Source organism: Chelonoidis abingdonii, unplaced genomic scaffold (genome assembly GCF_003597395.2).
Source record: "Chelonoidis abingdonii isolate Lonesome George unplaced genomic scaffold, CheloAbing_2.0 scaffold0818, whole genome shotgun sequence".
Taxonomy (NCBI): domain Eukaryota; kingdom Metazoa; phylum Chordata; order Testudines; family Testudinidae; genus Chelonoidis; species Chelonoidis abingdonii.
The window spans coordinates 14,948-41,975 of record NW_027425079.1 but is presented as its reverse complement, the minus strand read 5'-3'; the positions used below and the strand labels follow the sequence as shown (position 1 = coordinate 41,975).

At 51.0% G+C, this 27,028-nt stretch overlaps 1 long non-coding RNA gene across 2 annotated transcripts; it reads left to right on the top strand.

Annotated features, from left to right (window-relative positions):
* The first annotated feature begins 4,806 nt into the window (after positions 1-4,806).
* Positions 4,807-13,969, top strand: LOC142046050 (uncharacterized). Of its 2 annotated transcripts, none has more exons than XR_012654970.1 (3): positions 4,807-5,232; positions 5,520-5,663; positions 11,576-13,969. It is a non-coding gene; the product is annotated as an uncharacterized LOC142046050 (long non-coding RNA). The 2 variants fall into 2 exon arrangements; XR_012654969.1 differs by lacking the exon at positions 4,807-5,232 and having other exon boundaries at positions 5,242-5,663; positions 11,576-13,252; positions 13,765-13,969.
* The last annotated feature ends 13,059 nt before the right edge of the window (positions 13,970-27,028 follow it).

Below are 27,028 nucleotides of genomic sequence, written 5' to 3'. Positions count from 1 at the left end.
TCTCTCTGTGATATGGGTTTTCTATCTTTCATGAAGGCTCCTTGGTCATACAACTGCATCTTAGTTTTGTTTGACACAATGTAGCTCAGATTTATTGGGACACTTCCGGCAAATGACCATCATTTTTTTATTTTAGGTTTGTTTTTTTCCCCTATCCCTGCATGATGACATGGAGAAAATTCAAATACAGTTCAATCAACAGGCGAGAATACTCCAAGCTGCTGGACATCTTATCAGAGAAACAGTCATGTTTTTAAATCTCCACTCTGAAAAGGTGAACACAGCAGACCCTAAACCATGTAACTGACAGAAGTAAGTGCACATAGTCACAAGGTAGTGCAATTGTTTTAAATCAGTATTGTCTCAGATGATTCAGGGATAGAATTCCACAGCAAATGACTTGGAACTAGGTAAAATGCCCAGGTATTTGGTTCCCAAAGCATTTGTGACCCAGTCCCTACAGGAGGTTACTCCTGAAGAGATCTCCTAGCTAATCCCAAAAGTTGGGAAATGCTGTCTGTGATGAAGTGTATCAACCCTGAACTGGCATTGCTAGGGTTAACTGCACTGTGTGGACTGAAGAGGCCATACCCCTCACCCTCTCTGGGCATGCTCCGACTGGAGACAGAGTATAAAAGAAAGCAGCTCAGCACACCCTGCGTGGACTGAGGAGGAGAGAAAAACGTGTTGCTGGCTTCTGCCAGGAAGCCACAGGACTCCCAGGCTGCAGTGTCCAGCCATGCTGAGGCCCTGGCAGAAACCCAGTCAACTGCCAAAGATTGCCAGGAAGAGAAGCTGGATGCCAGGAGATTACCGATGCTGGAAGTAAGGGTGGGAAGTGACCCAGGGAACGGGACTGTTGCAGTGAGAGATCAAGCGTGAACACAGGAGTATTAGTTCCTCAAGGCCCTGGGTCAGGACCTCGTGGAGAAGGGTGGTCCCAGGTCCCTCTACCCTGCACTACACCGACCACTGGATGGAGTCACCATCTGAAGAAAAGCTGTCTCGACCCGGGGGACAGATTTCTTCCCCTCCAAACCGGTCGTCTTCCTTATGTGACCACATACCCTGCAACAGCTGGTCCAAGTCCTGCCCCCCCCCCTCCTCTGCCTAAGGCGCTGGGAGGGAGTTTGGGTGCATGAGGTGCAGGCTCTAGGCTGGAGCAGGTGCTTGGGGTGCAAGGGAGGCAGCGGGCAGATCCTGGGAGGGAGTTTGGGTGTGGGCTCTGAGCTGGGCAGGGGGTTGGGGTGCAGGGGGGGCGGTGGTCGGCTGTGGGAGTGAGTTTCAGTGCAGGAGGGGGGAATAGTTCTGGGAGGGAGTTTGGGTGCATGAGGTGCAGGCTCTGGGCTGGGGGAGAGGGTTGAGGTGAAGAGAGATGGAGGCGGACCCTAGGAGGGAGTTTGGGTGTGAGCTCTGGGCTGGGGCAGGGGGTTGGGGTACAGGGGGAGCAGTGGTGGGCTCTGGGAGGGAGTTTGGGTGTGGGTGGGGTGTGGGATCTGGGCTGCAGCAGGGGAGCAGAGGCGGGCTCTGGGAGGGAGCTTGAGTGCATGAGGTGCAGGCTCTGGGCTGGAGCAAGGGGTTGGGGTTTGGCACCTATCTTGGGCAGCTCCTGAAAGTGACCCACGCCCCTCCACCGGCACAAATCCTACATGGAGGAGGCTGGGGGTGGTGGGTCTCCTGGCACCACTGCCCGCAGGTACCACCCCTGCAGCTCCCATTGCCGCAGTTCCAATGGCAGAGTTGGCACTTGGGGCAGGGGCAGCGTGCAAGAGACACACCCCACAGGGGCCGCAGGGACATGCCAGATGCTTCTGGGAGTGATGCGCCATGCGGAGCAAGGGTGGGCGGGAATCCACTTTAGCCTGACTGTGCTGTAGGTAGTGGTGGCAGAAACCCCTGGGCCCTTTCAAATCGCCCAGGGCCAGCTGCTCAGGCTTTCTGATGGGGAAGTAAAGAGAAGCCACAAGAGTGGTCATGAGCAGTTATGGGGAGTCTTTTTGGGGGTCCTGGAGAAGGCAGCAGAAAGATACAGCCTCACCACTGAGTCTGTTTCCCTGGAGGAGAGAGGGGGCTGCAGGGTGATATCCCACCTCTGTGCATCCAAGAACCTGTGCTCCCCACTGCCATGGTGGAGTCTCCACATTTATTTATTGACAGATTTTACAGAATTTTGAAATATTGTGCACAGAATTTTTTTGGTGCATAATCTCCTCAGGAATGAGACTGACTTAGGGAACCTCCTTTGATTGTCACTGCTTGGTGAACGACTCAGCCACCACGGACCAATGCACAGAGAGAGTGCCAAGCCCTACTGCTATGCAGGGGTTGGGGCTGGGATCGGGTCATACACATTCAGACTGTACGCTCCCCCAGCTACAAACCGCTGCTGATTTCCCTTTTAGGACATTAGCCTTTACTGACAAAGTTTGTCTGTGCTTTTTTTTATCTCATGCTGCTAGTTAGAAGGATCAGTATTGATTTTTTTTTTTTTCAAAAATACACAACCCCCTAAACCTGCTTTTAGCAATCGGAATAATTTAGTGTCACCTTACTTTTGCCTATCCCAGTACAAAAGAAGAGGCTTTTGTGGTTTTCCTAACTCAGAGGATGAAAACAAAAGTGTGTCGGTCCCAGGGGCGACTCTAGGCATTAACAAAGCCAGTAGGTGCTTGGGGCAGCCGGTTTGCAGGGGCTGCAGCTGGCAGGAATCCAGCCTGGGAGCTGTAGTTCCTTGGTTAGCTCCCTGCCTATAGAACCAGCCCTGGAGCAGGAAAAGAACTACATTTCCCAGCATTCCCTTGGCTGCTATCACCAGGAAAGGGAGGGGGAGGGAGTATGGTAGCTGAAACCTCATGCTGCAGCTTGCTGTGAATGGAGAACTCACTGCTAGAACGGAGTGGCACTGTGAGTGGGGAACAAGTGTGCCCAAGGAGTAGAAGGCTTTGGACCAAATATCCCCTACAGAAGACATCCTCAGACTGGATTAGGGATTCTGATGTGACCTCACCTTGCAGCCCCCAAAGAAGGAACTGGGTGGACTAAATGGACAGTGCCCCCCTCTATCTGAAGCCTAGCAAGGGAGGTACGTGGATCCCACTAGAATTTAAAATGAAAAGTAAGGGAGGGGAGGCTCTACTGGACCTGGGTAGCTTTAGATACAGTACCAGGCACGTAGGAGGATTTCCACTTCTGAGCCATGGAAGCAGAAATTGACTTTTTCCTTTCCAGATTTAGCTAATATTCAGAAAGAGAATCTAGCACCTGCCTTCCAGATTTGAACATCTCAAAATTCAGGAGTGCTCAAGCTCCATTTGGGCAGCTGTTACTTCATTTCTCCCAAATCAAATATACTGATTGTCACGGAGTCCCCAGGCAATGCTCTGGAATTGCTCCCCCCAAAGCCAGTCAGGACTTTGGGGAGCCGCCTCTCCCTTGGAGCAGACTGTTTCAGGGCAAGAAGCTCACACGGCTTCACCTCCTGGGTCTCTCCTCGGAGCATTCATTGTCCTTTGCCCCTCCATGTGCTTCCCACAGCAAGTCCACCCCAGCGGGATCTTAGGGAAGCCACAGGGTCCTGCACTCCCACCTTGCAGTCAGACATGACTCTCAGCCAGCCAGTAAAACAGGAGGTTTATTTAGACAACAGGAATACAGTCCAAAACAGGTCTTGCCAGTACAGACAACAGGACTCCTTTTAGTTAAGTCCATCTGGGACCCCCAGGGAGGCCACAGCCCCGTTGGGAGACCTGAGCCTCCTTGAGGCTCTCCTCCATTTTCCAGCCAGCTTCCAAAACTACCAAACCCCTCCAGCCCCTCCTCTCTGGGCTTTGTCTCTTTCTCTGGCCAGGAGGTCACCTGATCTCTCTGTCTCCAACACCTTTAGCATCCCCCTGAAAGGGGGGAGGGCCTGGCCATTAGTTGCCATGGAGACTTCATCACATTGATCCACTGTACTTTGCTGTAGAAAAAGTAGGATAAAATTGAGCAAGAAATGCTTCTCAGTGGTTTTTATTTTAACAGCCATTGCCTTTTTTTTTTTTTTTTTTTTTTTTTTTTTTTTTTAAAAGGAAGACAGTGATATTGCATTGGCAAATTCCCCATAGAAACAAAGGTTGGAACAAAATAATAAGGAAGGCACCTCAACTTTTCCTCACTTATGTAGGACAGTCTTACAATATGCATCCAGATATCCTCTAATCACACAAGCTGAAAATTGTTCCACTTTAGTGCAGTTCTGTAACCATATGGGAACCAATCCTGTGTGTGTTCTGTGCACATCCAAAATTTCTGCTCAATGACCCACCCTGGGAGCAAGCTACCAGTGACCCAGGGCTGGGGCAGAAGGAGGGTTCAGGTGGAGGGGAGCCCAGGGCTGGGGTGGCAGGGCGTGCAGGGGGCAGACCTGGGGTACCAGGGTGTGTGTGGGTGGGGCAGCACTGTTGGTGGGGAAGGGGAGAGCCCAGATCTGCGGCAGCATGGGATGTGTGTGGGGGAGAGCCCAGGGCTGGGACAGCAGAGGGTGTCTGGGTGGAGGGAGCAGAGCCCAGGGCTGGGGTGGCAGAGGGGTGGGTGGAGCACTGGTGGGGAGGGAGAGCCCACAGCGGGCAGCATGGGTGTTGGGGAGAGCGCGGGATGGGGTGGACAGGGGGGAGCCTGGGGCAGGCAGCAGGGAGGTTGGGGGGGGGACCCAGTGCTGCTGGGGGGGGACATTTTTGCTTGGGGAGCAAAAAACTGAGCCAGCCCTGCCTCACACACGTGAGGAAGCGGAATCATTATTACCCTACTAAAAGAGGAGAAGCTAAGCTGAGAAAGGAGAATTGACTTGTCTTAGGTCACACAGCCCAGTCATGGCAGAGTTGGGAATAGGACCCAAGAGCCCTGATTTTCAAACTAACCATAGGATCTTGAATTTCATACACTGAATGACCTGAATAAACTGCTCTCAGATGAGCTCCAGACCAACAACTGTGCACAGTAATTATTCAGCAAGTATTCGAGGAGAACTGCAGTGTTAGAGAGAATCATGAACTGCTCAGAGACCTTTAATGCAGAGAAGCAGCAAAATTCATCAAACATATAACTGGTTATGACTTATTTACTTGGTCTTAAAAGAGAACAAAGACCTGAGTCTCCTTCCTGTCAATAACTCCTGCTGAGCCAATCAGGGTAGAGTCTGAGGATGGGAGGCTGAGGGTTCTCACCAGAGAGCCCAAAGGATGGCCCACGTCACTGGTGGGGAATCACTGCCCGAGCACTATGTCAGCCCCACATTTTTGGGTGGACCTCCCACAGTGGGAGCTGCAGAGTGCTCCCCCGCAACACACACACATACACCCCTCCTGGTGTTGGGAGGGGAACGGAAGAAAGGACAAATGAAGCAAGAGACAAAGAGAAAGGAGGGAGGGAGGAAAAGGTGAAACAAAAAGGACAAACCCTAATGTCCCCAGTGATTGTAAGGGACAAAATCCCAGATGCAGAATAAAATTCTGTCTCCTTAAGCTCATGTTTTTCATTCCTAGAATTCAACTGTCACCAGATGGATCAGACTGAACAGGTTTCAAACCTCGAGGAGGCTCTTACCTTCTAAACAGGGACAGCTGTTTTCTAGTAAAATCACTAAACGGGAATTAGAAAACTCAAAAGAGGTTCCTCCTGGCGCTCACGTACGTGACCCCAAATACTCTCTCAGTCCTCAAAGAGAGACCTGGAGAAGGAGACTTGCTGAAGCAAAGCCACAGGGGTCTCTGAGGTTTCCCTGGACCCTCACCCCTCTCCTGCCTGGCTGATGCCAGCATCTCTCTGTGAGGTCACAACCTCCCCACCACCTTTGACCAATAGTCTGAGGTCCTGCAAAAGGCCTTTGTGATATCACTGCCACACCCCTTCCTTGCTGGGCTAATGTCCTGCCCCTGGCCAGGCATTTTGGAGGTTTGACCTACTCCCTCTGGATCACCCCACTCAAGGAGCATTCGTTCAAGGCAGCAAGCCGGCTATATAGGAAAACATGAGACGCTGCTTCCAATGCTACACTCAGTTTTTCAGAAATTAGTTGACTTTATGGCCAGAAGAGACCATTAGAGCATCTTATCTGACCCCCTGCATATCACAGGCCTCCTGTATGACACAAGAGCTACTTTTGGGGCAAACATATTCCAGAAAGGCATCTACTCTTCATTAAATGACATCAGGAGATGGAGAATCCACCACTTTCCCTGTGGTATATCATCCTCACTGTTGAATATTTGTGCCTTAATTGTAATATGAATGTCTCTTTTCACCTTCCAGCCATTGGGTCTTGTTATGCCTTTCTCTGCTCAATTAAAGAGCCCCTTTAATACCCAGTCTTTTCTCTCCATTAAGGCCCTTCAACACTTCAATGAAGTCACCTTTCAATTTTCTTTTGATAAGGGAAACAGATAGAGCTCTTTCAATAGCTCACTAGAAGGCATTTTTCTCTAGCCCTCAGAACATCTGGTGGCTCTTTGCTGTCCCAGCCCCAATTTCACAACATCTTTTTTCAAATGAGGACACCAAAACTGGAGGCAGTATTCCAATGTCAGTCTCACTGATGCCGTGTCACCTCCTGTGATGTTATTGACATAATCTGTAACTGTATAGATCACCGTTGCGACCACTGTTCTATATTTGCAGCCAATATTGTAGAAAAGTTGTCTCATAAGGGGTCTATGGAGAGGTTATGATTGGCTGATTATAATTATCCTATCTCCAGATGTGTATCATTTTTGTAGTTCACGTTATGAATATTGGTGCTATGCTGCCCGTATTTCAAACTTGTGCTCTGCTTCCGAGGAACACACCAGACAAGTTGGTGTCAATTCTGCCTAACCTGCTTGATGTCTCATTAAGGACCATCAGCTATACAATCAACCCATTGAGAGAAGGCAGATAAGCCTTACGACTCAGCAAGGTATGCGGGGACCTGCCTATGGACAGAAGTCTAAGCTTTTTCTATGCCACTTGCTGGATATAGTGTCCTTGGGACAAAGAAAGCAAAGACACATGCCAAGAGACCATAAAAAGCTGATGCCTCGCCTCCATCTTACTACAAACTGAAGTTCTGTACAAAGGACTGAATGACCCATTCCAGCTGCGGATGGACTCCAGAGACTTGATTTGAACCTGCAGTTTATTCCATCACTGCTACATGCCTGAAGCAAGAACTTTGCTATTACTGTATGTGAAGGGTTAAAATTCATGTGCATTTTGTATAACAACCTGGTCTATGGATTGTGCCAGCTCTTTTCCAGACCCAAAGTCCAGAGTATGGTCAAGGGACCAGAGACCTAGCAAACAGGGATCAGCTAAGAGAAAACTGGGGTAAACAGAAAGCGTTGCTTGCTAAGATAGGCCTGGTCAGCACATTGCCAGGTGTTAGAGCTCAGAACTAAATAACTGTGTCTTATTCAGAGTTGCAAATTGAACAAAGAATCCCTGTTTCTATTGTGTTTGTTAGTCTCTTCTGTAGGGAGACATTGTTCCCACAGATCCAACCTTGAGTTTATGAAAAGTTGGCACGTCAGTATAAGATATGGCATCCTTCCACTTCCCTTCCAAGAGACCAATGCCTGCCTTAAGACACACAGAAAGCAATCTTTATTGCCATATAGTGTCACTGTTTCTTTGCTTTAACCTCTAGGAATGTACCTGTTGGAGTACAGGAGTTGCTCCATTCCTATGGACCTCAAATCAGAATTCAACATATATATTTTATACTACTAACATTTTATCAAAGTATTCATTAAATATTAACTTGCTAACGTGAGACCATGGGTGGAGACATTATGTAACCTGTTAACCACTGGCTACTGTGCTATCTTGTCTTGCTGCAAAACCTGTCACAGGGTGTGGAACTGCCTACCCCGTCACTTTCCCCCGCCCATGGAAAATCTATATATTCTATTGTAATCAATTGGTTGGCAGGGTCTGTGAGCCTAATAAAAAAGGTGACACTCCGCCAGCGCTGTTTGAATAAACTCCTATTCTTGACCTCTACCGGTATAGATTTATGTCCTTCACAGACACCTGCTGAATAAAGAGGGGATTCAGCATCCAGCTTGGCTGAATGTGTCTCCTCTCCCCACAGCTTGATGATCTTTTGAGGCAATGGAGAAGACTGCCTTTGCCTATCTGTACATTGCTTGCAAAAGAAACAGGTCTTTTTGGTGACAAGTGGTGAAAGGAGCCATTAGACAAATGTGGAAACAAGAAAAATGTCACCTAACTGAACTTGCATCTGTGGATGCTGAAGCCACAACACAGGGTGCTAAACACTATATGAGAATGGCTGGTGTCAGAAGAGTCTCTACCAAAGCCTTTGCCCACCAGCAGGGGCTTCTCTGTGCACAGAACTCCTGGTAGCTTGATGTCTGTAGGCAGTGGAGAACTCTATTTTGGCATCGCTTTGTCTCTTTTGTGGTGAACATCTGCAGTGGCTGTCTAAAGGTCTGTAGCAGGGGCGGCTCCAGGCCCCAGCACGCCAAGCACATGCTTGGGGCTGCATGCAGCAGGGGGTGCTCTGCCAGTCACCGGGAGGGCAGCAAGCAGGCAGCCTTCAGCAGCATGCCTGCGGAGGGTCCGCCGGTCCCGCGGCTTTGGCGGACCTGCCACAGACATGCTTCGGTGGAGCCGCGGGACCAGCGGACCCTCCGCAGGCACGCCTGCGGGAGGACCACCGAAGCTGCGGGACCAGCGGACCCTCTGCAGGCACGCCTGCGGGAAGTCCACCGGAGCCGCAGGACCGGTGACTGGCAGAGCGCCCCCCACAGCATGCTGCCGTGCTTGGGGCAGCGAAATGTCTAGAGCCGCTCCTGGTCTCTAGGATAGTGGTCTTTGAGAAGAGCTGGCTGAAGAGCCTTCCTAGTAACCAGGAGATCCTGGCTTGGCCTGCCAGTTCTTCCTTGCTGAACCTAGTATCTCTGTAGGCTCCTTTTGTGTATCTCTTTTTATAAAAAGAAAAGACCCATCAGCACAATCCTTCTAAGTGGTTGTTCAAGACAGAGAGAGCCTTCCTTGCGGCTAAGTCTTGGTGCCATGAGGCATGTCTCACCACTGCAGCAACTCCTGCTGGCCATCCTGGGAATTATATGGGCTGCTCCAGCAAGCCGCCTCCTGAGTGGCTCTCCCAGTAAGTCCTTTCCTGATTGGCTGGGTTCTGCGCAGCCTCTCCAAGGGTGCCTTGGCCTTTCCCTTCCCGTGTGGGGCACCTGCTCCACCACACTTGGAAAGTGGCAAATGGAAAGTGTGGAGCTGAAGGAAAGGTTACCATGACTCAGAGTTGAGCCAAGGTTGCTCTGACTGAAACACAGATCACTGACCACTATATGATCAGAGCAGCTTGTGGAAGAAGCGCATGTTAACCTAGCTGTGGCTTTCTGTGCACAGAACCAGCCTGCTCAAGGTCTGCAAGTCTTGAGGGAAATGGGGAATGTCTCTACTTTGGAATTTGAAGGTGTTGTCTTGGACCATCAGGTGGAACAGTTGGAAATAAACTATTGAGGAAGGCACTGTGGCTTAGCTGGCTAAAGCATCTCCCTAATAAACAGGAGATCCTGGGTGCAACTCCCAGTGGTGCCTTGTTCTATGGCTTCTGTCTCCTCTGCTCAAATTTTTCTGTCTTCCTGGGAAACAGAAGTCAGTACATATTCCACCACTGATTCTCCACTGGGGGGAGCCTTCACCTCCCATTCGTCCCTCAGCAAGTCCAGGGGTCCCCTCACTCTCTTTCCATACAGCATTTATGATGGCTCTTTATAAATATATCAGAGGTATAAATATTAGAGAGGGAGAGGAATTATTTAAGCTTAGTACCAATGTGGACACAAGAACAAATGGATATAAACTGGACACTAGGAAGTTTAGACTTGAAATTAGCATAGTAGAAAGGATTTCTAAACCCATCAGAGGAGTGAAGTTCTGGAACAGCCTTCCAAGGGAGTAAGTGAGGGCAAAAGACATATCTGGCTTAAGACTAAGCTGATAAGTTTATGGAGAGGATGGTATAATGGGTGGATCTGAGTTACTACAGAGATTCTTTCCTGGTGCTGGCTGGTGAGTCTTGCCCACATGCTCAGGTTTAACTGATCACCATATTGGGTCAGGAAGGAATTTCCTCCAAGGCAGATTGGCAGAGGCCCTGAGTTTTTCGCCTTTCCTCTGCAGCATGGGGCACGGGTCACCTGCTGGAGGATTCTCTGCAGCCTTGAGGCTTTCAACTACAATGCTGGGACTTCAGTAATCAGACATAGCTAAGGTTTGCTGCAGAGTGGATGATGAGATTCTGTGGCCTGCGTTGTGCAGGAGGTCAGACTAGATGATCATAATGGTCCCTTTTGAGCTTAAAGTCTATGAGTCTATGTAACGAGGTGGTGTGGCTCCCCTCCTCCCCAGGGAGGGTCGAGCCCCATCAATCATCCACAGGGGCGGGACTGCTGGGCGGAAGTCCTGCCCCTCAGAGGGTCAGGCGGTGACCTGGAAGAATAAAAGCCGGGCCCCAGCCTTCAGTTGGAGGCCAGCCGCCATCCAGAACAGCAGTGACCGCCGATGCTCGTAACTGGGAGGCTACTGAGGCTGGGGCCAGGAGCCGCCAGAGCTTCCCCGCGGTCGCTACGACGAGGAGCTGCCGGAGCTTCCCCGCAGCTGCTACGACGAGGAGCTGCCAGAACTGGCCCGTCACTACTACGGCCCTGAGAAGCCCCTAGACCAGGCCTGGCCCGCATTTCCAGAGATACTACCAGACCTACTGCCCAGGTTCCTCCCCCGGACTGGGAGGAACCGATGGTGCTGGACGTCCCCGAAACTGAGACCCCGGACCAGGTAGGAATGGAGGGGGATGTTGGAAGTAGCCCGGGGGCAGCTGACCCCAGTCAGGCTGCAGAGCTACCCATGCCTATGTCAGTGTGTTTCGGTCAGGATCCCCACTGACCACCGTTAGCGGTGACAGCCGCTACCAGGGCCTCGGGCTGGAACGCAGCGGAGTGGGTGGGCCTGCATTCCCCCTGCCACTCGTACCCGGGTGGCAGAATCCCCCTCTCCCCGGCCTAAGGAGGCCGCTGTGATTGTACTATTGTAACTGTGTTTGGTGCCCCGCCCAAACCAAGGGCTGGGTCCCTTTTGACTTTGCCACTGCTCTGCCCCGCCCCAAAGGGCCAGAGCTTGTAACTGTGTTTGGTGCCCCGCCCAGGTCAAGGGCTGGGCCCCTTTTGACTTCGCCACTACACGGTCCTCTTCACAGGGACAAACTTCCCAGGATCGGACCCTAGACCACAGCGAGGCCGGTGTGGCTCCCCTCCTCCCCAGGGAGGGTCGAGCCCCGGCAGGAACTCATTTACAGTCTATGAGAAACTCGAAAGGAGAGAACCTGGTTGATTCAGCAGGTGGGGTAAACACTTGTCCCAGTCCTTCAGGTGCTGGTTCATAAAAGTTTACAGCATCATCTTTAGCGTCCCAGTGAACCTCTCCCCTTATTTTGCCTCCCTTTGTTCATGTTATAACTGTAACAGCAAAGGAATCTGCAGGAGCAAAAGCTGACCCAAAATTTTATTTCTCCACCATGCAGGAACATCATGCAAACATCTCACACAGCTGGAATCATAACACAGAAGGCAAGAGGATGGGAGATGCAGGTTTCCAAGGGTTCTACCTTTCTCATATGACACAACCCTGCCAGAGCCACCACCAAAGGTGCCACAGAGCCTGCACCTGCGGGAGCAGCTAGACTGGTGCAAGAGGCTCAACCACAGCCTGATACACCCCCTAATGTACCAGCAGAGAGCAGTTCACAGTCAATGGAAACAACCATGTCACCTGCATCACTTCCAGTGGGACCAAGCCCAAGTCCATAACCGAGCAAGGAACTAATGTCTCCACCTTCAAGGGAATAGTTCCAGGCAGAGCAGGAAGCAGATAAGAGACTCAAGGGAGCTTGAACAGTGGCACAGAGCGACCCACCACCTCTCAGCTCTTCTAACAGGTCCAGGTTTTTTTATAGAAGAAGGACTCTTCTACAAGGAGACTCTTTCTGGGGAGGCACAAAGAGGACTCGCATCCTCAGATACAATTGATAGTTTCAACTAAGTATAGGGAAAAGCTTTTGATCTTAGCCCGTGATCACCCTAGTGGCCGTGCTGGGGCGATCAGAATCAAAGACCATTTGGGAAAGTCATTCCACTGGGAGGGGATGGGCAAGGATGTTTCTATCTATGTCCGGTCTTGTGAGGTGTGCCAGAGGGTGGGAAAACCCAAAGACCAGGTCAAGGACCCTCTCCAGCCACTCCCGATCATTGAGATTCCATTTCTGCGTGTTGTTGTGGATATTCTGGGTCCTTTCCCTAAGAAGACACCCAAAGGAAAGCTGTACATACTGACTTTCATGGATTTTGCCACCCAATGGCCAAAATCAGTAACTCTAAGCAACACCAGTGCTAAAAGCGTGACCGAGGCATCGGCAGACATTTTTGTCAGGGTAGGTTGACCTGCTGACATCCTTATAGATTCAGGAACTAACTTCCTAGCAGGCACCATGAAACATCTTTGGGAAGCTCATGGGATGAACCACTTGTTTGCCACCTCTTACCACCATCAATCAAATGGCCTAGTGCAGAAGTTTAATGGAACTTTGGGGACCGTGATCCATAAATTCACGAATGAGCACTCCAATAACTGGGATCTAGTGCTGCAGCAGTTGCTCTTTGCCTACAGGGCTGTACCACATCCCCGTTTGGGATTTTCACCCTTTGAACTCATTTATGGCCACCAAGTTAAGGGGCCATTACAATTGGTGAAGTAGCAATGGGAGGGTGTTACCTCTTCTCCAGGAACTAACATTCTGGACTTTGTACCCAACCTGCAACACACCCTCAAAGACTCTCTATCGCTTTCTCAAGAAAACCTACAGGATGCTCAGCAAGAGCAAAAGGCCTGGCACGATAAACATGCCAGGGAGCGTTGCTTCAAAGTAGGTGACCAAGTCATGGTCCTGAAAACACTCCAGGCCAATATGATAAAAGCATCATAGGAGGGGCCATTTATGGTCTGAGAGCACCTCGGAGCTGTTAATTACCTTATAGCATTCCCAGACCCTACCCTAAAACCTAAAGTATATCATGTTAATTCTCTAAAGCACTTTTATTCCTGAGAAATCAAGGCTCTCCAGTTTACAACCCAGAAGAGAGGTGATGCTGAGTGGCCTGAAGGAGTCTACTATGATGGAAAAAGCAATGGTAGCATGGAAGAGGTGAGCCTTTCCATGACCCTTGGGCATAAGCAGTGACAGCAAATCCAGGAGCTGTGCGACACTTTCATGCCAATGTTTTCAGCCACCCCAGGACAGACAGAACAGGTGCACCACTCCATTGACACAGTTGATGCTTTCCCAGTTAGAGCCCAATCCTACCGGATGGCTCCTCAAGCCAAAACCACAATAGAAATGGAGATCAGGAACATGTTACAGATGGGTGCAATCCACCCCTCTGAGAGTGCATGGGCCTCTCCACTGGTTCTGGTTCCCAAACCAGATGGGGAAATCTGCTTTTCTGTGGAATACTGTAAACTAAATGTAAGTCGCCCATAAAACTATCCAATGCCACCCACAGGTGAGCTATTGGAGAAACTGGGACATGCCCAGTACATCTCCACCTTAGACTTAACTAACGGGTTCTGGCAAGTGCCACTAGATGACCCAGCCAAGGAAAGGTCAGCCTTCATCACCCGTGTAGGGCTGCATGAATTTAATGTGCTCCTTTTCAGATTGCAAAATGCACCCATCACCTTCCAGAGACTGGAGGATAACCTTCTGGCTGGATTTGGGGAATTCACAGTCACCTACCTCTACGATATGGCTATATTCTCAGATGCCAGGGCAGAACACCTGGAACACCTCCATGCTGTCTTCCAGTGCATAAGGGAGGCAGCCTTAAGTGTTAAAGCCAAAAAATGTCAAATAGGCCTGAACAGGGTATCATAAGCATCTTTCCCAAATCTGGACCTTAGTGTCCAAAAATCTGGGTGCCTGCATGAAACCCTCTAAGCTTAATTACCAGCTTAGATCTGATATCGCTGCCACCATCCAAAAATTCCAGTGTTTTGGCTCACTCTGGTCTCCCCAAAACCTTCCCTGGGGAACCCCCAAGACTCAGATGCCCTGAGTCTACAACAAAGGGAAATAACCCACTTCCCTTCCCCCTCTCTCTCCCACCCAGAATTTCCTCTCTGGGCTAACCTGAGAGTTACTGATGCAACCTCTTTACATCACAATACCAAGAAGCATGTCTCTTCTCTTTCACAAAGAGACAACCAAATACAAGGAAACAGAAAAGATTCTATCTCTCTTCCCCCTTAGCTTCTTCCCGCCCTGGGACACTAGGAGAGTTAAACACAGAGAGCAGTTTCCCCCTCCCCCCTGTCTTTCCTTTCTCCCACCAATTTCCTGGTGGGTCAACTAGAAACAAAAAATCAACAGGTCTTAAAAAGCAAAACTTTTAATAAAAAAAAAAAAGAAAGAATAGAATAACAGTTCTCTGTAATCTAGATGGTAAGATACAGGGTTTTCAACTTATAGAAAATGAATAAACAATAGAAAAGGGATAAACAGCCTTATCCAAAACCAATACAATTTAAAGTACTTATAGCCAAATACACATAAAGACTCCACCAGCCAGATACACAGATGCAAATACAGCAAAACAATTTAAAAGACTATACTTTTGCTACCTTGTACTTACAACTGGGAAACAGAAGATAAGAAGGATTGGAAATAGATCCTCTCATAGCTGAGAGAGCACAGAACAGACAAAGACCCAAGACCAAGAAAAACCCACAAATTTCATCCCTTAAGCTTTGAAAAATCCGGTTTCCTGATTGGTCCTCTGGTCAGGTGTTTGGTTCTCTTTGTTAACCCATTACAGGTAAAAGAAACAATAACTCTTAGCTATCTGTTTATGACACAGGGTAATGTACCTTGGACACCAGGTGGGTCAAGGTATTATGAACCCCCTACAGGCTAAGGTACATGTTATCCAAAATTGGCCTGTCCCTAAGTCAAAGAAGCAGGTCCAATCCTTCTTCGGTCTGGCTGGGAATTACCGATGATTTGTACCAAACTAAAGCCAAATTGCCACCCCACTGACAGGCCTGATCAAGAAAAAACAACCAAATGCAGTTCAGTGGACTGAGAAGTGTCAGAGAGCCTGTAACCAGCTTAAGGCGGCCCTTAAGTCTGACCCTGTACTGAGGGCCATGGACTTCAACCAAACATTCATCGTAACAACAGATCCGTCCGAGGGTAGTGTGGGAGCAGTTTTAATGCAGGAAGGACCAGATCACTAATTTCATCCTGTCGTGTTTCTCAGCAAAAACTTTCTGAGAGGTAAAGCCACTGGTCAGTCTCAGAAAAAGAATCTTACGCCCATAGATGCCGACTTTCTCATGGGTGCTGAACCCCACCCCCATTCCAGCCCTTCCATGAAGCCCCATCCCCATTCCAACCCCTTCCCAAAAGTCCCCACCCCAATTTCCCCTCATCCCTGCCCCTATTCCAATTCCTTCCCCAAATCCCCACCCTGGCCCTGTCTCTTCCCCACGTCTTCCCCTGAGTGCCCTACATTCCTGCTCCTCTCCCTCCCCCCCCATAGGGCATGCTAACGCTGCCAAACAGCTGTTTGGCAGTGGCCAGGCGGGAAGTGCTGCGAGGTAGATGGAGGAGCGGAGGGAGGAGGAGGTGGAGGGGAGGGGAGCTTGGCTACCGGTGGGTACAGACCCAGCTTGACCATTTTAAGTGCTTTAGAATAGACACATTTACTTGAATTGCCTTGAAATGCTGTGTGCCTCATGAGGGTTCCAGGTTGGGTGAGCAACTCAGATTTTGGGCCAATTGACCAAGGGGTTCCCAAATACAGCCCCCCCCCCAAACAACAGTATTTCCTAAAGTTCAAAAATTCTAGAACCGTTGACGTTTGAACTACCCCCTCGATGAGACATCTGAGGGCAAACTGAGCTGGCAAAAACCTGTCTCCACCAAGGCTGTTTTCAGAAACGTAGTTGGAGTATTTAGCAGATCAGCTGGAAAGGTCTCAAACAAATTTCAAAGTAAATTGTACCTCACTGGGAGGGGGTGATTAGGGGTGCAAGCATGGGTGGGAATAGGGCAAGAGGAGGTTGTGTCTGCAGGTAGGAATGGGAGGTTTAATGGGGAAGGCAAAGGACTGGAGGGGTTATGCGTGGGGAACAGAAGAAGTTGGGGTGAGGGGCAGGAGGGACCTTTAAGACTTGTATTCTCCCCTTCTGCATACATGCTGGATCTGGAGGGCCCCTTCCATTCTCCCTGCCCCCTAAATATCCTGGGATTTGGAGGACCCTGGCATTGCCCCTCATGTCAGCTGAGATCTGGAAGAAAGGGGGGTTTCAAGATAACAAATTTCATAATCTGAAATCCAGGAAAGGAATAATTCAGATACATGGGTGTGTGGGGGGGGGTGGGGAGGATTGGTCAGAATATGTGGGGGAGGAGCTGGTGTGGAGGGGGTAGACTGGGTAGGGCTAGGGCATGGCAGAAGCAGGGGCTTGAGACCCAGCTAGAAATGGGAAGGAGAGGCACAGCTCAGTGGGCAGTTTGGGCTACATCGGCAAGGTAGCAGACATACTTACTTCTAGTAAGCTGCTCAATTGAGATGTGTGTGCAGCAGCACAAGGCGGGGACCAGTAAGGGGTAACTTCCGCCAGGCTTCTGCAGGAAGCACCTTGTGCCAGATCCTCTGCAGAAGGTTCCTGGGTTCAACCTTCCATCTTGGTCGGCTCTGAACCAAATCTGAACCAACCGTGGCACATGTGGACACATGATACACAAATTGAAAACTAGGAGCTAGTTCCAGCAGGAGAAAGCCCCACCCCCCCAGTCCCAGTGAGCGCTGCAGCCCAGAGTGGCAGTGAAGTGAAGGACTCAGGAAGAGGTTGGACTGGAGCAGCTGAAAGTGGTGGGTGCTGGGGCACAGGAATGGGGGCGAACAAAGATCAGAGATCAGATACAGCATGAGACAGACAGGGGTGAAAGTAATTTAAGGGACTTACTGGAATGCAAGACCGGGTACTGAGCAGAGGCCAGGGTCTCAGCCGGAAGGGGGCAGGGACTTTACATCCCCAGGCCCTTTAAATCATCTTCCCTTTTTAAAAGATGGGTACTAGATTTGCCTTTTTCCAATCATCCAGGAGCGCCACAAGTTTTCAAAGATAATGGCCAGTGGCTCTGTGATCACCTCCGCCAAATCCCTCAGCACCTCAGATGCATTAGCTCCAGCCCCATGGACTTGTGCTCGTCCAGCTTTTCTAAATAGTTCTTAACCTGTTCTTTCACCGCTGAAGGCTCCTAACCTCCTCCCCATACTGTGCTGCCCAGTGCAGCAGTCTGGGAGCTGACCTTGTCTGTGAAGACCGATGCAAAAAAAGCATTGGGTACTTCAGCTTTTCCCACATCATCTGTCACTAGGTTGCGTCCCCCATTCAGTAAGGGTCCCACACTTTCCCTGACCACCTTCTTTTTGCTAACATGCCAACACAGAAATTGACTTTGAACCTAATCAAAATAAGTTCCTTTTGAAATACAAATCATGAAAATTGATACTGGGTCAGTTTTCTCCTCTACAGTATTTCTCACACACATTCCCTCACCCCAACCTTTGGAGTGAGATTTTACATTTTCTTTTAATCCCGCTTTCCACCAGTGAACCCCTGAGTACAGCTGTGGTTAGGGATTAGATCCAGGCCTGGATCAGAATCTCTGTAAGATAACAGAGATGAGGTTTCTATTAAAAAATAGTTATTTTCCTGCAGCCATCTCACATTCAACACTGATTTCATCCTACAAACAGTTATATCATCCACAAATGGAAGTTCAACAAAAACACCACTTCTCTTTCCTCTACATCTACATCATTATGGACAGAGTCATGGGCTTGACACATCCTGTGGCAGGGGTTTGGGGGGGAAGAAATCTGTCCCCTGGGTCAAGACAGCTTGTCTTCAGGTGGTGACTCCATCCAGTGGTGGGTGCAGTGCAGGGTAGAGGGACCTGGGACCACCCTACTCCACCAGGTCCTGACACAGGGCCTTGAGGAACCAATACTCCTGTGTCCAGGCTTGATCTCTCACTGCAACAGTCCCTTTCCCTGAGTAACTTCCCACCCTTACTTCCAGCATCGGCAATCTCCCGGCATCCAGCGTCTCTTCCTGGCTGTCCTTTGCAGCCAACTGGGTGTCTGCAGGGGCCTCAGCATGGCTGGCTTCTGCAGCCTGGGGGTCTAGCAGCTCCCTGGCAGGAGCCAACAACATAGGTTTTCTCTCCTTTTCAGTCTGCCCAGGCTGAGCTGAGCTGAGCTGCTCCCTTTTATACTCTGTCTCCAGTCGGAGCATACCCAGAGAGGGTGAGGGGGTGTGGCCTCTTCAGCCCACACAGTGCAGTTAACCCTAGCAATACCAGTTCAGGGTTGATACACCTCATCACAGACAGCATTTCTCAAATTTTAGGATTAGTTAGATCTCTTCAGGAGTAACCTCCTGTAGGGACTGGGTCACAAATGCTTTGGGAACCAAATACCTGGGCATTTTCCTAGTTCCAAGTCACTTGCTGTGGAATTCTATACCTGGATCATCTGAGACAATACTGACTTAAACAATTGAACTACCCTGTGACTATGTGCACGTACTTCCGTCAGTTACATGGTTTGGGGTCTGCTGCTGTTCACATTTTCAGAGTGGAGATTTAAACACACAACTGTTTCTTTGATAATATGTCCAGCAGCTTGGAGTATTCTCTCCTGTTGATTGAACTGCATTTGAATTTTCTCCATGTCACCATGCAGGGATAGGGGAAAAACAAACCTGTAGTAAAGAATGATGGTCATTTGTCGGAAATGTCCCAATAAATCTGAGCTACATTGTGTCAAACAAAACTACGATGCAGTTATATGACCAAGGAGCCTTCATGAAAGATAGAAAACCCATATCATAGAGAGGTAGAAGACACTTTCATTTTCATTTTAAGGGAAATTCCAGACTAGGTTACATCTGATGACTCAGAATCAGGATGAGAGATTCTCCCATAAAACCTGCTTCACTGACTGCTGTCTCATTAGTGTTATTTACAAAAGTTTTAGCATCTTCATAAAGAGGGGAAAAAAACAGCTGACCTTCCCAGAAGTGGCTTTGCCAATTGAGGGAAAATGGGATTTGAACAGTGCTTGGGTTCCATTTGAAATCCTCTTCCAGGTTCTGACACTTTCATCTCCTGCCAGACTGACTCTGATTTTGGAACAAAGACATCCAAGCACCATTCCCAAGCACAGACAGCTAAGAATACTACCTCACCAGACACTTTGGGAAGTGAAGGAATATGAAGGGGTGAACTGTGCATGGCTCAGACACAAGGTAACCGTTCTGGGGTGATGGGGAAGGATGGAATGCCTGAGTCACCGTATCTCCTTCCAGTGTCACAGAGCCTGAAATGACCCTTATTTCCCTGACACTGCTGTGGCTCTTCACTATATTTAAATATATTTTAATTGAGAAAAATCGTCAACAAAATAGCTGCTGTTCTGCATGATCCAGGGTAATGTGAGAACAACTGGGAATGAGACAATCTGTCCTCAAAGAGGAACTTGACGTCTCTAACAATAACTTTGCACTGGGAGAAGGAGTATAAATGTGATTCTTCAGGTTTGTTTAGACAAGGAAACGTGATGGTGGTTACATCAGATCAGGAGGAAATGTGCTAGATAACTTCACCTAGTTTCCATGGCCCATGTCTTTAGTGCAAGAATAGCTGTCTTTCTACATCAGGAAAGTGAACTCAAGCTAGCGAACTCCATGGCAGCCACAGTGATGAGGCCCAGGTAGATTTTATCTCAACATAGTTGATTGAAGACATCCCCCATCTTCCCCATCTGGGGTGATGGACATTCCTGGTAGAAAGGACACATGCTCCCATGACTTGCAAGACAATGGAGTTGATAGAAAGGACCACAGGATTCACCCAAATGACGGGCGAGCTTCAAAAGTGGGCAACTCCTGTGTGGGAGCTGAGGGATTACAGTGTGCAAAAGATGCAGACAGCCTTAACGCTCACTATCTGGGAACTGTCAAAAGAATTAAAGAAAAAAGTCTTTTGACAAATCTAGAGAAGGATTTTATGGAGTTTATCTCCTTTACGGATTCTCTGATGATTGAGAAGGCCTGAGCTATGAGTGAAGCTTTTCCCACACTCGCAACATTCATAGAGTCTCTCTCCTGTGTGGACTCTCTGATGAGAGATAAGGGAGGAAAGGTGAGTGAAACTTTTTCCGCACTCATAGCATTCATAGGGTCTCTCTCCTGTGTGGATCCTCTGATGTACAGTAAGATTTGAGCTCTGAGTGAAGCTTTTCCCACACTCACAGCGTTGGTAGGGTCGCTCTTCTGTGTGGATTCTCTGGTGAGAGATAAGGGCATATCTCTGAGTGCGGGAAAAGTTCTACTCATAGCATTTATAGGATTTGTCTCCTCTGTGTATTCGTTGATGTCCAATAAATACTGACGTACAATTGAAGCTTTTCCCACATTCACAGCATTCGTAGGGTCTCTGTTTCATGTGGATTGTCTCATGTCAAATATGGACTGAGCTGTAATGGAAATTTTTCCCACACTTACTGCATGTATTCTCTTTTCCCTGGGGATTTTCTCCTGGGATGTAGTTTCCTTGAGGTCCCTGTGAGTTCTCTGACAATTAATGGGCTCATCCACTTTCTCCTTTGAGTGGTTTCCCTGCTCTCTCTCTGGTCTGTGGTAACTTTCACCAGCTTTTCCCTGCTCATGGAGGCTGGACACATTCCCTTTGGATCTTCGCAGTAATTCCCCATGCACTTTGGCTAGCTCAGCATCTTTCTGGTGAGGATTCTGCTCCTCGTTCTCCCTCACCACCCCATCACCTCATAGACCCATAGACTAAGGTCAGAAGGGACCATTATGATCATCTAGTCTGACCTTCTGCACAACGCAGGTTACAGAATCTCTCCCATCCACTCCTGTAACAAACCTCTAACCTATGTCCCTGGAGCCCACTGTACTGTGCGGAGAGTGAGCAGATCCCACAATGCTGAGTTAGAGGAAGCGTCTCCCTTCCCTCCCAATCGCTGGATCAACTGCCCAGGAGGCAGCTCTGGAGCCTAATCTCCGTAGGGTGCGGATCTGGGTCTCCACAGTTCCTTGGCTGGATGGAAGGTGAAAAAGCTGGAAGTGAACCGATAATGATGGTGCCCCACATGGCAATGGCATGCTCCAGGCCAACCCTTAGCCCTTCTCCCCAGGGCATGGCTGGCTATTGCTTGCTGCTAGGAATGGCTGCTTTACTGGTCACCTGAGAATACTACTGCTATGCAAGGTTCAGGGGAAGGTTACATCAGGCCCATAGACTCAAGTATGGCAGACACTGTAGCAGCCTAGCTGCCCCCTGCACAGCACATGGCCTCTGCTTCAGATTTGTTCTGGAACACTAATGGCCTTAGTTTTCCTTGTCTCTTAACTGCCCCGCAGTTCCCCCAGTGGTCTGAAGCCATCCCCACCCAGCCGTCAGAACCTTCTTTCTGTTGTCATCCAGCACAGCTGCTTTCCATTTCTCCCCTCGCTTCTCCTCCATCTTTTTCTGGAGGGACCGACCAACTGCTTTGCTGCCTTCTGGCTTCTTGGCTAGAATAGAAGAGAAATCTCAGAACTGGGGATGGAAAGGCAGAGAGCAAACCCAAGTAAGTGCTGGAGAGACACAAAATAAAAATCGGGGACTGAATTCCCCCAAACTCTTCCCCATAGGAGTCAGTGGAGGGGATCAGTTCTGCTCCCTACTCAGGACTGGCCCTTAGGGTGGGCCATACGGGTTCCCCACCCAAGGGGGTGCTGGGCGCAGGGTTTGGATTCCCACCTGACCTGCTGCCGAGAGGCTCACTGGGCTGATGAAAATAGCATAGGAAGTAGATAAGCAGCAGCATGGGGGAGTGGGAGAGACCCGAGCTGCAGGGGGCAATTGGACAACCAGCCGTCAGAGCCAGGTGACTGCTCTGGAGCAGAGAGCCCCTCCTCCGCCATACTCCACGTGTGCAGCTGCTGCTGTTCCTGTCCCCCCACTCCCCACTCTCTGTTCACCCCTGGAGTCGCCCCTATCCACTCCCAACTGGGAGCAACCTCCTGACTGCTCTGTGGGGGGGAGGTGCTGACTGATAGTGAGGTGTCCCCCTCCCCCTCACCCAGGTACCCGATTTCCACTGAGCTGGGGTGATGGGACAGGGAGAATCTGTGTGTGCTGCTGTCTCTCTGGGGCCAGAGCTGCTGGCAGCTGCTTGTGTCTGAACAAGCCTAGTTCAGGCTCCTGACTCTGAGAGCTTTCTTAAAGAGACAGCACACTCACTCAGGCACACAAACTCTACTTCACATACTCCCTTCAACACATACACTCCTTCATATCCCCCCCCACCCCAATACACACACACATACACACACAGTCCTCCCAATACACACACCAGGGCTCTCTGCATCCATGTCATTCTTCTTCGAGTGCTTGCTCATATCCATTCCAAGTAGGTGTGCGCGTGCCGCGTGCACGTTCGTCGGAAGAATTTTCCCCTAGCAATACCCGGCAGGTCGGCAGGCGCCCCTTGGCGTGGTGCGTTTGCGGCACCACATATATACCCCTGCTGACCCGTCCGCTCCTCAGTTCCTTCTTGTCAGTCATTGGAACAGTGGAGTGCGGCTTAGCTGACCTCCACCTCCCTAGCGTTTCACCTGTTCTCGTCTCTAGTTCATAGTTATAGTTATAGTTTAGTGTCAATTCTTAGTAGTTACTAGTAGTTGTTAGTGTAGTTATTGTGTATAGTTCGAGGGCTGAAGGTTAATCCTCCTCACCCCTCCCGGGACCCGGGCTCATGCCTGGCTCTCCCGGTTTCAAACAGTGCTTGGCCTGCCGTCGGCCGATGTCAACGGGTGACCCCCATGATCGTTGCCTGAAGTGCCTGGGGAAATCCCACCTTACGGACAAGTGCCGTATCTGTAAGTCCTTTAAGCCAAGAACAAAAAAGGAGCAGGACTCGCGTTTGAAGCAGCTCCTCATGGAAGCGGCCCTGACCCCTGCAGCTCCGGCACCGAGCGCACCGCAGTCCGCACTGGGCAGAAGTTCTTCGTCGGCACCGGAGACAGCCGGTACCGCCAGAACACCACGGCACCAACAGTCTCCGGCGCAGAAGTCAGCCCGGCACCACTCCCTTTCACCAAAGGCCAAGAAGTCAAAGGCTCCTGCAGCTGCAGTTCTGGCACCGCAGTTCGAGCATGGGAAACCGTGTTGGCCGGCACCGCCATCTGCCGCGGCACCGGTTATCCCAGCACCGTCGACTCTGGCCAGGCAAGAGCCGTCGAGTCTGGTGCAAGACAGCTCCCCGGCTCATGCCTTGGTCAAGCTCGCTGTTCCCACTACGCCGGAGACTTTTGCAACGGCGAGGGAACTGATAGCCCTTACTGAGCCTTTCCTGCCTCAACCCCCGGCACCGCCGGTGCAGGTTCTTTCTTCAACGGGGAAGCCGGCTATGCTCAGACCAATGTCACTCGGAGCAACGGACAGGCACCGGTCGCGGTCGAGATCCCGGCACCGCTCCCACTCGCATCGCCGATCACCTTCCAGATGCCGCTCGCAGTCCCGGCACCGTTCCCACTCTCGGAGCCGGTCGTACTCACAGCACCGGTCCAGGTCCCGTTCCCCGTACCGGTACTCAACACGACGGTCTGTCTCCCGGCACCGCTCTCAACGGAGTCCATCCCACCGTCGTTATTCTTGGTCCCAGTCGACCTCCCGGCACCGTGCTGGTCGTAGGTCCCGGTCCTGGTCTCGGCACCTGTACGATTCCCAGTACCGTTCTCCAATGCGACGTGACGTCCGGTACCAGCCTCACGGACTATCTGCTCCGCCTTGGCCGTCGAGACACCCCTCGGGTTCATCCCGCCGAGACAGCGCTCTCTATGGGGATGTGGACCCCCATGCCCGTTTCCTCCCTGAACCCCAGGGACTGGAACAGCTGACGCAGTGGTTCTTCTGGACGCCTTGGGCCTACCACCAAGCCCAAGGCGATCCCACCACGGCGTCGCGATCTACGGCTTCCACCCATCGGGCACCGGAGACCACCATCAGTCGTCCTCCTCCACCAGAGGACGACATTTCAACCGCAACCCAGGACCCCGAGGGCGCCCCAGAAACGGCACCCCCTCTGGAGCAAGAACTTCAGGAGGAACCTGTGGTCCCCGGTCTCTCCTCCTCCTCCTCGCCGGATGAGGCGGTAGCGGGTACTTCAACTTCAGGCCCGCCCCCCATCGACCTTCGAGCACACCAGGACCTGCTCCGCCGCGTCACGTTGAGCATCAATATCCAGGTGGAGGAGGTTCCAGAGGTGGAGGACCCTGTCGTGGACATTCTGTCTGCGGATGCCCCGACGAGGGTAGCCCTGCCTTTCATCCGCTCGATTCAGTCAAAACCGGACTCGATCTGGCAGTCTCCGGTGTCCATCCCTCCAACGGCCAGAGGTGTGGAGAGGAAGTATATGGTACCCTCGAAAGGGTACAAATACCTTTACACCAATCCTCCTCCATTGTCTCTGGTCGTACAGTCTGTGAACGAGAGGGAGCGCCATGGCCAGCCAGCACCGCCCTGAAATCACGGGAGGCTTAGCGCATGGATCTACTGGGACGCAAGGTATACTCCGCAGGGGGTCTACAGTTGCGTGTCGCCAACCAACAAGCGCTGCTCAGTAGGTACAATTTTAATACCTGGCATTCCATGGCCAAATTCACAGAGCTGGTCCCACTGGACTCTTGCCCTGAGTTCCAGAGCCTCCTTGAGGAGGGCAAAAAGATCTCCAGAACCTCCTTACAGGCCTCCCTCGACGCCGCAGATTCAGCGGCTAGGACCGTCGCATCAGGGGTCACAATGAGGAGAATTTCGTGGTTGCAGGTTTCCGGCTTACCTCCCAAACTGCAACACACGATTCAAGACCTCCCATTTGAAGGGCAGGGTCTCTTTTCAGATAAAACGGACCCAAGGCTCCAAAGCCTTAAGGACAACTGCATTATAATGCGCTCCCTCAGCATGCACACACCGCAAACCCAACGGAGGTCCTTCCGGGCACAACCTCAGCACCCATACCCCCCCCCCCACGCCTTCGTCAGGACTTTCATAGAAGACGGGGCCGTGTAAACCGGAGACGTCAGTCTGGTTCCCAAGGGGGACAAAATAATGGTTCCACCAAACCACCGCCGGGACCGAAACAAAACTTTTGAAGGTGCGATCGAGAGCAGAGCACCAGTCCTTCCCCGGACTCCTTTCCTGTTTTCCAACCGCCTTTCTCCCTTCCTCCCGGCGTGGACCCGACTAACTTCGGATCGTTGGTTTGCGCACGGTGGAGTTTGGTTACCATCTCCAGTTTATTTCGCCTCCTCCCCCACCCACCCCCCCGTCCCTCTTCAGGACCCCTCTCACGAGCATCTCCTCTTGCCAGGAGATCCACACGCTTTCTCGAATCGGAGCCATAGAGGAGGTACCTCAGATCTCAGGGCAGAGGGTTTTACTCCCGCTATTTTTTAATCCCCAAGTCGAAAGGAGGTCTTCGACCCATCCTAGACCTCCGCGGACTCAACGCCTTCTTAAAGAAGTTGAAGTTCCGCATGTGTCCTTTGGGTCGGGTCTATCTATCCCGTCCTGGATCCAGGGGACTGGTTCGCTGCTCTCGATGTATGAAGGACGCGTACTTTCATGTATCAATTTTGACCCCCACACAGACGCTACCTGCGCTTTGTGCGTGGCGAGACCGCCACTTCCAATTCACGGTCCTGCCCTTCGGCCCTTTCCTCTGCCCCGGTGTTTTCACAAAAAAAAAAGTATGGCTCAGTAGTGGCGCTTTTCTCCGTCGGCAATCGCATATGTGTTGTCTTCCCTTACCTGGCAATGACTGGGCTTGTTCGCGGGTCTTCCGAGGCACAGGTCGCCGCGCACATAGCCGTTATCAGGGAACTGTTCGAGACTTTGCGCCATCTTGATCAATTTGACAAGTCCATCCTCGTACAACTCAGAGGATAGAATTCATTGGGGCTGTCTTGGACTCCACGCTCGCAACAGCCTCGCTTTCGCTCAGCCGGTCCAGGCAATAGTCTCCGCCATAGAGAGCCTACTCGCCTTCCCACGACCTCGGCCCGGGTCTGTCTCAGCCTCCTCGGTCACATGGCGGCCTGCACCTTTGTCACCATGAACGCCAAGCTCCGCCTTCGCCCCTGCAAATCTGGTTAGCCTCCGTTTACCGCCCACGCAGGGACAGCATGGACGTCATCGTCACACTCCCACAGAGCGTTTTGCACTCCCTCCGCTGTGGCAAGACCCCTCTCCTGGTGTGTGCGGGCATGCCGGATTCCACCCCAGGGCAACCGTCCATATCGGTGACAACGGACGCATCCTCTCTGGGCTGGGGAGCTCACATGGGGTCTCGTCGGACACAAGGCCTCTGGTCCGCTCAGGAGCTGTCGCTGCATATAAACATCCGGGAGCTGCGGGCGGTCCGCCTCGCCTGTCAGGCCTTTCTTCATCACCTACGAGGCCGTTGTGTCTTAGTGTCACGGACAACACCACCGCGATGCACTATATAAACAAGCAGGGAGGAGACCCGCTCTCTCCCTCTTTGTCAGGAGGCGATCAGGCTATGGGAGCTTTGTATAGCCCACTCCTGGATCTGGTGGCCTCCTTCCTCCAGGGTCCAAAACTCGTTAGCGGACCACTCAGCAGGTCCTTTCTAGCCCACGAGTGGTCCCTTCGACCCGGACATAGCTCATTCTCTCTTCCAGAGGTGGGCTTTCCCCAAATCGACCTCTTCGCCTCACGCAGCAACCGGAAGTGCCCCAGGTTCTGCTCCCTTTCGCGGTCTCGCCGGGTTCGATCTCGGACGCCTTCCTCATGTCCTGGTCGACCACCTTCTAT